At 38.2% G+C, this 13,622-nt stretch overlaps 1 non-coding gene across 1 annotated transcript; it reads left to right on the plus strand.

Annotated features, from left to right (window-relative positions):
* The first annotated feature begins 5,628 nt into the window (after window positions 1-5,628).
* On the plus strand, window positions 5,629-5,735 carry LOC121217408 (small nucleolar RNA R71). Its single transcript, XR_005913514.1, has one exon. It is a non-coding gene; the product is annotated as a small nucleolar RNA R71 (small nucleolar RNA).
* The last annotated feature ends 7,887 nt before the right edge of the window (window positions 5,736-13,622 follow it).

A 13,622-nucleotide genomic window follows, 5' to 3' on the forward strand; every position in this document is an offset into this window, starting at 1 on the left:
GATGGGGAAAATTAGGGTTAGGGTAGGGAAATAAAAAGGGGGACAAGGTCATGTAAGCCCCGTTTTGGGCCACTCGGCCGTGTCCCACGCTCGTGTGGTGTACTCTTAGCCCGCATTTTTTTGTGAAATCATATTCAGTGTCGCGTATGGTCCTTTTGACACGCTTGTGTCCGTAGGCCCTGTGGTGCTCATGGCCGCGTCGCACGGTCGTGTGCACATTCATTCGTTTCTCCTATGCCCGTGTTCGTTATGCCACGCCTGTGTTCATGCCTTGCGTTTATGGTCTGTTGATTGAAGTCAGTATTGCACACGGCCTATGGACATGCCCATGGGCATGGGCCGTGTGGTCCACACGGCCTCATCGTACGTCCATGTGGTGATTTAATAGTTTCTCCCATGCCCGTGCTCGTTTCAACACGTCCGTGTCTATTAATCAGGATTGCGCATGGCTTTTGGGGACGGCCGTGGCATCAACCCGTGTTCTATACTGACTTTGTTGAACATTTTGATCTTTGGGCAAGTTCTCACACGGCCTCAAGCACACCCGTGTTAAAGGCCGTGTCTCTCCCACGGCCGTGGCGATTTATCGCAGCCAGTGTCTTTGCTGATTAATTTGGGAAATTAAAGTGTAGTTTCACCATGGTCTGGGACACGCACGTGTCCCTTGGCCGTGTGGTACACACGGCTGTGTCGCACAACCATGGCTATTTATCGTAGCCCGTGTATCATCCTGTCTTGGGAAAAATGTTTGTCCTGTTTTAGCACGGCCATGGCCACGCCCGTGTCTCCTGTCCATGGGGATCCCACGGCCTAAAACACGCCCGTGTGCTAGGCCGTGTATGCCAAGAATACCTGCAGTTAGATTGTAAAACAAATAGAAAAACAAACTAAGTTATTTAGTGGGATTGGTGCTCGAGTTGCCTCCCGAGAAGCGCTTGTTTAGAGTCTAAGCTCGACTTTACCTTGTGGAACTGTTAGGTGGGTTCGTAGAGCCTTATCTCCTCTCCATTGTCTTTAAAATCCTCACTGTTATAAAGTTTAAGACGATGCCCATTTACCTTGAAAGTGCCTTGGGTTGGGTGACTTACCTCTACTGTGCTATATGGAAAGACAATTTGGACTACGAATGGACCTAACCATTGTGATTTAAGCTTTCCAGGAAACAATTTGAGCCTTGAGTTGTATAACAGGAGAAGATCTCCAACTTCAAATTGCTTGTGTTGTTTTAAACGAGCATCATGGCGATGCTTTGTTGCTTCCTTGTATAATCTTGAGTTCTCATAAGCATTAGCTTGCCATTCATCTAACTCGTTCAGCTACATCAACCTCTTTTCACCTGCGAACTTGGGATCAAAATTCAGAAATTTTATATCCTAGAATGCTTTATGTTCTAGTTCAAATGGTAAATGACAACTCTTCCAATAAACAAGTCTGTAAGGAGATGTTTCTATGGGGGTCTTAAAAGCGGTTACATAGGCCCATAAAGCATCATCTAGTTTCTTTGCCCAGTCCTTCCTATTTGACTCTACAGTCTTTTCTAGGATGCATTTAAGCTCTCGGTTAGCGACTTCGACTTGTCAACTAGTTTAAGGATGGTAAGGGGTAGCTATTCTGTGGTAAACTCCATATTCCTTAAAGGTTTTATTGAATTGAGCATTACAAAAATGAGTGCCCTTATCACTGATAATTGCTCTAGGTGTTCCAAATCGAGAGAAAAGTTTCTTAAGGAACTTCACCACTACTCTAGCATCATTAGGAGGTAAGGCTTGGGCTTCCACCCATTTAGACATATAATCAATGGCTACTAATATGTATTTATTTCCAAACGAGCTAGAGAATGGACCCATGAAATCAATACCCTTTACATCAAATATCTCACATGAGAGCATTTACGTTTGGGGCATTTGGTCACATTTAGAGATATTACTTGTTCGTTGGCATTTATCGCAAGTAGCAATATACCTGTTTGCGTCTTTGAATAGTGTGAGCCAGTAAAAACTTGATTCGAGTATTTTATGTGCGGTCCTAGTTCCACTGTAATGTCCTCCAGTCGGTTCTGAGTGACAATGTTTGAGAATTTTAGTTGCTTCTATCTTTGTAACGCATCTTCAAATTACTTGATTTGCACATATACGAAAAAGAAAAGATTCTTCCCAAAAATAGTTTTTCACATAAGTGAAGAATCGCTTCTTTTGCTGATGTGTCAACCCTTTTCGTATAGTGTTAGAGCTAAATAATTCGTAATGTCTGCAAACCAAGGTTCCTCAGAGTCAGATATAGCAAAGGGTTGTTCTTCAGAGAATGAGTCATTTATCTCCTATTCGTCAAGTCCCTTGAGATGTGGGTTTTCTAATCTAGATAGATGATCTGCTGCAAGATTTTCTGCTCCTTTCTTATCTTGAATTTCTAAATCAAATTCCTACAACTATAAAATCCATCTTATTAGTCGAGGTTTTGCATCTGTTTTAGTAAGGAGGTATTGAAAAGCTGAATGGTCAGTGTAAATGAAAACTTTAGATAATATTAAATATGGTCTAAATTTATCGAATGCAAAAACCACAGCCAACAATTCTTTCTCAGTCATCGTAAAAGTTTCTTGTGCGGCTGTCAAAGTTTTGCTAGCATAATAGATCGGTTGAAAGTGCTTATCTATCCGCTGTCCAAGAACCACACCTACTACAAAATCACTCGCATCACACATTAGTTCAAAGGGTAAATTCCAATCAAGTGCAACTACAATTAGGGCATTAATTAATTTATCTTTAAGAGTATTAAATGCTCCAAAACATTCCTGACTGAAATTGAAAGGCACATCTTTTTCTAGTAAATTCATTAGAGGCTTAACTATTTTAGAAAAATCCTTAATAAATCTTCTATAAAATCTAGCATGTCCTAAAAAGCTTCGAATAGCCTTAACTAAATTAGGAGGAGGTAGTTTCTCAATAGTTTCAACTTTTGCTTTATCAACCTCAATTCTCTTGCTAGAAATTTTATGGCCTAACACAATTCCCTCACGAACTATGAAGTGACATTTTTCCTAATTCAGTACAATATTTGTTTCCTCACATCTCATTAAAACTCGTTTTAAATTTTTAACACAAAAATTGAAAGAGTTACCGAATATCGAGAAGTCATCCATAAATACCTCCATACTGTCTTCCACGAGTTCATCAAAAATGGCCAACCTGCATCACCGAAAAGTAGCAAGAGCATTACATAATCCAAAAGGCATTCGTCGATAAGAAAACATACCGTATGGACATGTAAATGTCATTTTCTCTTGATCCTCAGGAGCTATTGGGATCTGGTAATAACCAGAGAATCCATCTAGGAAACAATAATACATATGCCCAGATAATTTTTCCAACATTTGATCAATGAATGGTAAGGGAAAGTGATCTTTTCTTGTGGCATCGTTCAATTTCCTATAGTCAATGCAAACTCTCCATCCCGTGACTGTTCGCGTTGGGATCAGTTCGTTCTTCTCATTAGCTACAACAGTCATGCCTTCTTTCTTAGAAACAATTTGCACAGGGCTCACTCAAGAACTGTCCGAAATAGGATAAATAATTCTAATTTCTAGAAGTTTAATTACCTCAGCTTTTACGACTTCTTTCATGTTAGGATTCAATCGTCTTTGAGCTTGCACACATGGTTTGTATTTATCTTCCATTAAAATTTTATGTGTGCAAAAAGAAGGGTTGATCCATCTTATGTCAGAAATTTTCCAAGCTATGGCTCTTTTGTGCTCCTTTAATACTTGGAGTAACTCGTCTTTTTCGGTTGGCTGTAAATCTGAAGTAATAATCACTGGTAATATGGAATTATTTCCAAGAAACGCATATTCTAAGTGACCTGGTAGTTGCTTTAATTCCAACTTAGGCGGTTCTTCAACAGAGGGATTTAATTTTAATTCATTGTTTACCTCAATACCCGCGTAATTCTTTTGTCTCAGTGAAAACTCATTGGAATTTAGTTCAGCTTTTACCTTACCTATCACAGAATCATCATCATTTACCTCCCCTCAACGTGTCCTTACGTATTATTTCCAGTAAAGAATCTTGAGTAGCATGATCAATAGAGTCAATAAAATAACATGAGTCATCCTGTTCCCTAGAAAATCTCATGGCATCATAAATTCTAAAAATAATCTCTTCGTCACCTACCTTAAGCACAACTTTACCATCACCCACATCAATAACGGCCCTGGCAGTGGCTAAAAATGGACAACCTAAAATTAAAGGCACCTCAACATCCTCGTCCATGTCAAGCACAACAAAATCAACAGAGAATATGAATTTATCTACTTTTACAAGTACATCCTCGATACTACCCCTAGGATATTTAACAGATCTGTCAGCTAGTTGAATACTCATCCTAGTAGGTTTTGGTTCCCTAAGGCCAAGTTGCTTGAACATTTTGTAGGGTATCAGATTAATGCTAGCGCCTAAATCAGCTAGCGCCTTCTCAACATTTAAACTACCAATTAAGCAGGGAATAGTAAAACTTCCTGGATCTTTCAGTTTGGTTGGCAGTTTATTTTGGAGTATGGCCGAGCACTCCTCGTTGAGTTTCACTTTAGATAATTCTTCAAACTTCCTTTTATTTGTTAAAAGCTCCTTCAAAAATTTTGCATATGTAATCATCTGCGAGATAACTTTAATAAAAGGTAAATTAATATGTAATTGTTTAAAAAGGTCAAGAAATTTACCGAATTGAACATTCATACGGTTTTTCTTCAACTTTTCTGCGTACGGGATTGGTGGTTTATATTCCCTTAACACCGATTTTTCATTGTTTTCGGGTTTTTCCTCTTCATTTTCTTTCCTGATAGCTTTTGGTGGTAGCTTCTTTTCAAATTCAGCTAACACTTTCCAACTCCTTAATTTAACTGCTTTCACATGCTCTTTTGGATTGGGTTCGGTGTTACTAGGTAGACTCCCTAGTGGTCTTTCTGAAATCATCTTTGCCAACTGTCGTATTTGATTCTCGAGCCCTTGAATTGATGCTTGCTAATTTTTAAGTGCATTTTTAGTGTTTTGAAAATAAGTCTCTACTACTGAAATAAATTTTGTCATCATCTCCTCAAGGTTCAGTTTTTTCTTTTGTTGGTACGGTTATTGTTGGAAGCCTGGAGGGGTTGGTGGTATTTAATTTCCTTGGCCTCCCCATGAGAAATTTGGGTGGTTCTTCCAACCTGCATTGTAAGTGTTACTATAAGGATTATTTTCAGGGCGAGGATTATTACCCATATAATTCATTTGCTCGTTCTCTATGTTAGGGCCGTAGGATGGATATTCTAAATTGCTCGTTCCACTTCCACTTGCATCGCACTGCATTACAGGATGAACTTGTGTAGAACCAAGTAAACCATCAATTTTTCTATTCAAAAGTTATACCCGATTGGAAAGCATAATAACCAAATTGACATTAAAAACGCCGGCTACTTTCGTCGATTTTGTGCTCATGACTTACCACTGATAATTATACAGTGACATCTCTTCTATGAACTCATAAGCCTCTTCAGGTGTCTTATTATTGATAGTTCCACCAGCAGCTGTGTCAATCATTTGTCTAGTCGAGAGATTCAAACCATTGTGAAAAGTTTGAACTTGTAGCCAAAGAGGTAACCTATGGTGATAGCACCTTCTCAATAGATCTTTGTATCTCTCCCATGCATCATAAAGTGTTTCTAAATCCATCTACACAAAAAAAGATATATCATTCCTTAATTTAGCCGTTTTAGCCGGTGAAAAATATTTAAGTAAAAATTTTTCGGTCATTTGTTCCCAAGTGGTGATTGACCCTCGTGGTAACGAGTTCAACCACTGTTTAGCCTTATTTCTCAATGAGAATTGAAACAACCGAAAGCGAATGGCATCGTCAGAAACGCCATTGATCTTAAAGGTGCTGCAGAATTCTAGGAAATTTGCTAAATGAGTCTTTGGATCCTCGTCCTGCAAACCATCAAACTGAACAAACTTTTGTATCATTTGAATTGTGTTAGGTTTCAGTTCAAAATTATTTGCAGCAATAGCAGGTCTAACTATACTCAATTCAGTTCCTATTAAATTAGGTTTAGCATAATCATACATAGTACGAGGAGTAGGATTTTGATTTACTGTATTTGCAAAAACCATAAGAGGTTACGGATTATTCTGATTATAAGCCATCTCCTTCATTGTGGTATGAAAATTGGCCTCTCGCTCTTCCTCATGTATTGTAGGCTTCACCTTAATTCTCTTCGGTTTCCACGAGCTGTGCTATCGATTTCGTGATGTTCATAAAACTAACTAAAATTTTGACTTAAGGCAAGCGCACCTATCGAACAGTAGTATAGTTATGGTGAGATCGGAAATATCGTATCCACGAGGACTAAAAGTACTAGTAATTACTATCTTTTTTATTATCTAGCCTAAAAATTAAAGTGTGTTTTTAAACTAAAACTATTTATCTAATTAACTAAGATTACGAAAAAGATGAAGTTTGGAAAATACTTTAGGAAAAATCGAGGGAGAAGACAATACCCATGGAAGAATCTACCTAGACTTCACTTATTACTTCTGAATTAGACAATTTATTCACTTAACTTAATCCGTAGAAATCCCAAATTTATGTTAATATTTCTCTCAAAACTAAGAACAAACTGACTTTAGATTGATTAATTGAAATCTTTTTCTAATTAAAACACTTATTTTTGCATTAACTTGATCTATGCATTCCCTTATTAGATTTGACTCTAATTCGGTAGATTTATGTCGTCCTATCTCTACGATTGCATTCAACTTCGCTTAATTATGGATGATCTACTCTTAAACAGGGACTTTTGCTCCACTGATTAAGCACATCAAAACCTGAATTAATACCCTAGAATATTAAAACAAGAATTTAGAACTCACAATTAAGAATAAGAATAAGTTTTTATCATATAATCCAAATAGTAATAAGATTCATTATAGGGTTCATCTCCCTTAGGTATTTAGGGAGTTTAGTTCATAATTATAATGGAAAACATTTCAAAGTTTGGAAACAACAAAACATAAAGAAACCCAAGAACTTCTAGGAAATTGGATGGAAATCTTTAGTCTTGATGTAGATCATGGCTCCGAGGTGATTCCAATGGCTATTCACGAGTATTTTCTGCCTCCAATTCTGTGTGTCTCCCTTAATCCTCTTCTAGGGTCTTTATATAGACTTTTGAATGCCCAAATTAGCACAAAATAAGCCTTTTCCGAGTAGAACTAGACTTGGGCTTGATAGGGACACGGCCGTGTGCCATGCCCGTGTGAAGATGCTCAGGCCATATACAATTCTGACTCGGATTAATGTCAACACGACCATTACACACGGGCGTGTGGTCTACCCGTGTGTCACACACGGGCGTGTGGATCACCCGTGTGGAAGTGCCTAGGCCTGATTTAGGCCCAATTTGCCCATTTTGGCCCGTTTCTTGCTCTTTTTATTATCCTAAGCTTTCCTGAGTATAACACATGAATTTAAAAGATTAGGAGTATCGAATTCAATAAAAACAAGGGAAAATCATCCATAAATATGCCAAGCATGGGGTAAAAATATGTATATATTACGGTTTATCAAATATCCCCACACTTAAGCATTTGCTTGTCCTCTAGCAAAATCCTCAACTCACAATTAAACTAAATCCTTCTCAACTTATAATTCTCATCAATAATGTTCAAAATAATCCATAAGTAATCATACATTAAGAGCTTAACTATAAAAACATCAAAGTTTCAAACAATCAAAGTTAAGCGTTTTAATCATAAAATTATAAGCGTCCTCTTTTATCCAAGTAATTATCTTTTAATTCCAAGTTTGACAAGGGTTGACATCTTCACTAAAGATTCACTCAAATCACTCAAAGTGTTTAAGGTTTAACAATTAAGCATTCAATAGTCAAACATGAAAAGTTATTACCATAAGCTTGCATGAAAACCAAATCTCCACCACTATAAATGAGATGATACACAAATCAAAAGGTCTTTAGTAGTGTTGTAATGGGGCTTGGGTTAAAGGTGTGGATAAAGGCTAAAAAAGAGGGTTAGAATCGAGATTAATTTAAATAAATTACCAAAATTAGAAAAATGAAGCTCATTGCTGAATTACAAGAAGGTGCCAGAATTCAAACTATCTAAAGCAAATGATGTGAACTTTTTCTCAACATAACAACTTTAACTTATCCAAGCTCTTTAGAACAATATGTAACTGAATGAATAAATATACGGTTTTTTTTAAGAATAAGAACAAGTAAAGGAGAATACATCATAAGGATCAATTCAGCAACTAGAACGAACGAACATAATTAGGTAACTAATCAAATTAAATCTCGACAAAAAGGGAGTTAATAAAAAGGAAGAAATTCTGAACGAATCAAAAAGGGTTAAGTTGTGGGTTAATATTAAGGGAAAATTTAAGAAATAATAGTTAAGGCTCAAAGGGGTTCACTAGTAGTCAATTGTGTGGGTAGGCTTTTATGGGGTAAATGGGTTAGAGCCTACGTGCCTTTATCATTTTCGCATATCAAATCAAAGTTTTAGTCTTGACATGCATAATTGAAACAAGTTCTAGAATAACGAATCAATATTGACACACTCATAACCAATAAAATCAGTGAGCAAGAAAGATGTATACTCTAAAAGGCTCAAATCTCACAAAAATTATGGGTATTTTGATGTCAATCTTGTAAATTAAAAACTTCAAGATAATACCTCAATTCAGGGTAACAACCTAGCAATTTTAATTCCCAAAACTCAATTTATCATGCTTGATCCTCTAGTGTCTTAAAGTTTAAACAATAAATGCACAATTACCTATGATTTAATTCAAAACATATCAATAAAAGTCATAAATCAATTAGAATTCACTCTAATAATGATATGAGAAAATTCTTTGAGAACAAGATAAAAATTCAAGGATTTTCTGATAATCACATAAATAACCTCCCCACACGTAAGATGTACGTTTTCCTCAATGTACAAAGATATATACTAGCAATATAAACATAACATCAGAAAAGAGGGAGAGAAGCAAAACTGCACTGAATTTGTGGATGAAATTCTTGAAATAGCGAGAGCGAGAATTGTAGGTAAGGCATAATGAAAGGCATGATCCTGAGTTACTAATCAGAAAATAAACATCACTGTGAAAGAGAATTAAGGGATGATTCGAAAATAACCATAAAGATAAGCAGAGTTTAAAATATAAAACATAAGTCTTCAAAAATAAATAAAGGGAAATAAAAATAAAAATAAAAATAAAAATAAAATAAATAGACTCAAAAGTCCTCATCATCAGTGTCATGAGCCGGTGGTGCTGGAGGAGCGATATGGATGTGCTCGCAAATTTGCCGTAAAGTCTCATCGATACTATTGAACCTCCATCAAGACTGTCAAACCTCCGAGCACAGTACTGACAGAAATTAGTGAACTCCTCGAATGACACTCCTCGAAAGCTGGCAATTAAAGGAGTGTGATGGTGACTCGATGGTGGAGTCTGTGGTTGATCCTCGTGAGGGGGAGGGACATCATCCGTAATGTCCTCTGGCTCATCCTGGTCATCAGACTGAACGAGTCTGTACTAAGGGGGTCGAATCCACGGTGTCGCTCTATCATCCTTATGTGGATCATGCTAGATATTCCCTGAGGAGTCATCTGGCCTACTAATGTGAGTGTCGAAGAGGCCTAAGTGTCGAGCCCTCGCCTTTCGCCACCAGACGAATCACCATAGAAGAGGCCTGCTAAAGCATCTGCCATCTGATTTCCGTCTCGTGGAAGATAATTTAAGGTGATGTCATCAAACTCCTCAAGTAACCCCAAAACTACCATTCAATAACTGATCAATTTAGGGTCCTTTGTCTCCCATTCATCTCTAAGCTGATAAATTACCAACGCAAAATCTCCATATACTTCTAGGGTTTTTATACCTCGCTCTATGGTTGCTTGAAGTCCCATGATGCATGCTTCATACTCAGCCATGTTGTTCCGCAATCAAAGTCCAACTTGCACGTAAGCGGGTAATGATCACCATTCGGGGATACCAAGACTGCCCCAATTCCATTTTCGACTGCATTAGAAGCCCCATCAAAATTTATCTTCCAAGGAGAATCTTCGGTCACTGCTATACACATTAACTCCTCATTTGGAAAATCAAAGTTCAATGGCTCATAATCCTCTAGAGCCCTACTGGCCAAGAAGTCTGCTACCGCACTTCCTTTTATAGCCTTCTAACTTATGTAGGTTATATCAAACTCTGAAAGCAAAATTTTCCATCTCGCCATTCTCCCATTTAGAGCCGTTGACTCCATCATGTATTTCAATGGATCAAGCTTTGAGATGAGCCAAGTGGTATGGTATAGTATATACTGTCTTAATCTCCGAGTTGTCCAAATCAGCGCACAGAATAACTTTTCAATTGGTGAACATCTCATCTCACAATTAGTGAATTTCTTACTGAGATAATAAATTGCCTTCTCCTTTTTCCCCGATTCGTCATGCTGACCAAGCACACATACAATAGAATTACTGAACACTGACAAGTACAGTATTAACGGTTTATCTGGGCTAGGTGGAGATAATACCGGAGCATTCAACAAGTACTGCTTGACCTTTTCAAAAGCATTCTAGCATTCCTCATCCCAAGTACCTTTATTGTGTTTTCTGAGGAGGCGAAAGATAGGATCACATTTCTCAGTTAGTTGTGAAATGAACCGAGCGATGTAATTTAACCTTCTTAGGAATCCTCAAACTTTTTTTTTTGAGTTTGTGGTGAAGGCAAATCTTGTATTGCCCTAACTTTGTTTGAATCAACTTCTATTCCCTTTTCACTGACTACGAAACCCAATAGTTTTCCCGATCTAACTCCAAAGGTACACTTTGCTGGATTAAGCTTCAATTGAAATTTTCTCAAACTCAAGAACAATCTCCTCAAGACCTCAATATGCTCTTTCTCTGTTCGCGACTTGGCAATCATATCATCAACGTATACCTCAATATCCTTATGCATCATGTCGTGGAATAAGTTTACCATGGCTCGTTGGTATGTTGCCCCTGCATTCTTTAGTCCAAATGGTATTACTTTGTAGCAGAAGGTGCCCCATAAGGTTATGAAAGTAGTTTTATCCATGTCCTCTGGATGCATCTTTATCTGATTGTATCCTGAGAAACCATCCATGAAGGAAAACAATGAATATCTTGCTGTGTTGTCCACATAAGTGTCTATGTGTGGCAGAGCGAAATTATCTTTGGGGCTAGCTTTATTTAAATCTCTGTAATCAACACACATTCGTACCTTCCCATCTTTCTTAGGAACTGGTACAATGTTAGCTACCCATTCGGAGTACTTCACTTCCTGCAAGAATCCTGCATCGAACTGCTTCTTAACTTCATCCTTTATTTTCAGGACAATATCTGGCCTCATTCTTCGTAACTTCTGTTGGACTGGCTTACAATCCTGTTTTATCGGAAGACGATGTACTACAATGTCAGTACTCAATCAGGGCATATCCTGATATGACCAGGCGAAGATATCCTTGAACTCTCGAAGTAACTCAACCAGACCATGCCTTGTGACCTCGGTAATCAGTGTTCCAATTTTCAACTCCTTCCCTTCCTCTAGGGCTATATTCTCTATTGCCTCTTTCTCATATGGCATGATTTGTTTCTCCTCCTGCTTTACCATTCTTAACAGATCAAGAGATACGTCACAATCTTAAATATCTTCAAAATCCTGAGGTTCCTCTAAACACATGTCTTGCTCGCAAGAGAAATCAGGAGCTGCAGTATCAGTGCTCATATCATTGATATCTAGGGACCTGTGGGGGTATGAAAGAATATACAAAGAATGAATGAATCTAAGAATGATTTTTTATATGCTATGAATAAAAGAATAAGAATTGCCAAAATTTAAAGTAATATTGGTTGATAAAAATGATACAATACTCGTTTAAATTGATAAAAGTTATGTTTTATTTAAATAATAATAGATGAACATAAGCCTATTTTCACAAACGTAATCTTACTACTCCTAGGCCCTAGAGTAATAGACATGTTTTGAGAATTACACTGAAAAATTCCTAAAGACTACAGAAAGGTCCTCCGCAGTCCAATTGTTCAGAGAGCTCCCCGGTTCGTAAGGGCGAATGCCCTCGAGGCTTCCTTGCTCCAATCCCTCATCGTGTATAGTATTAATTTGATGACCTTCTTCTACCAATAATCCTCCTGACTTAAAGGATTTGGATATAGGTGGGAATGTCATCGGTTCCCACTCCACTTCTCCTCCATTCAAATGCGCCTTTCTTCTCGCTTGGCGCCTCTCAATTTCTTGCCTCTTGTGCTTATGGTCGGGCTTGAAGCCCAAACCAAAGCGATCCTTCTTCTCAATCAGTTTTGGGATTTGAATCCCTCCTTGCAACCGTCTTCCTCATCCTTTTCCTAGCAATGCTCCCTTCCCCATCATCATTTGCAGGGCCATCTTTGTGGCTCTAGACATTTTGGGTACCGGCACCTCACTTCCTTCCAAAATGAAGGTTGCATTGATGATTTCTAAAGAGTGGAAAGAACACTCAATAGCCTCTTCATTCGCCTCGACATAAGGGGCCTTGCTAGTGACTGATGCTATAATGTCTTCTTCCGCACTGATGGTTATTAACCGTCCATCTGTTACTAACTTCAATTTTTGGTGCAATGACGAGGGCACCGCTCCTACCGAGTGTATCCATGGTCTCCCCAATAAACAATTATAGGAGGGCTTGATATCCATCACCAAGAAATCAAATTCATATGTATTCGGCCCAATTTCCAAAGGGATGTCAATTCGTCCCATCACTTTCCTTTCAGTTCCATCAAAAGCTCTTACCACATTGTGACATGTTTTCATATGTGAACTGTCAATGGGTAATCTGTTCAATGTGGATAATGGAAGGATGTTCAAAGCAGACCCATTATTAATGAGTACACTTGGCAGCGTGTAACCTTTGCATCGAGTAGTGATGTGCAAGGCTTTGGTTGACCCTATGCCCCCAGGTGGAATTTCATCATCATTGAAGTAGATGAAATTGTCAGAACTGATGTTATTTACCAACCGGTCTAACTTGTTAATGGATATGTCGTGGGTGACATATGTTTCGTTAAGCACCTTCAATAATGCATCCCGATGCACCTCAGAACTCAGAAGTAGGGCTAATACTGATATACACGCTGACTGCTTACGCAACTGCTCGACCACACTATACTCGCTATTCTTAAGGAACTTTAGGAACTTCTTAGCCTCCTCTTCCTTCACCGGCTCATTGATGGGTACTTCGGTCTCTTTCTCCTTCTCAACCTCGACACCTTTTGTCTTTATGGGTTCCACTCTGACGCCTCCTGTATCATAACATTTCCCACTCCGCATATGGGAACCTTCATTTTGCACGCCCCTAGACGCACTAGCTATACTCTCCCTCTCAGGTACTGTTACACTGCAATCATAATTCCATGGCACCCTCTTGTCATCCTTGTAAGGGAAAGGATTAGGTTTATGGATGACAACCCTGGGCCCAGTTTGTGCCCCCACTTCATTATTCCTCGATAAGGAAATAATAATTCTTGGCCGGCTAGTTCCTTGTC

Source organism: Gossypium hirsutum, chromosome A02 (genome assembly GCF_007990345.1).
Source record: "Gossypium hirsutum isolate 1008001.06 chromosome A02, Gossypium_hirsutum_v2.1, whole genome shotgun sequence".
NCBI classification, from domain to species: Eukaryota; Viridiplantae; Streptophyta; class Magnoliopsida; order Malvales; family Malvaceae; genus Gossypium; species Gossypium hirsutum.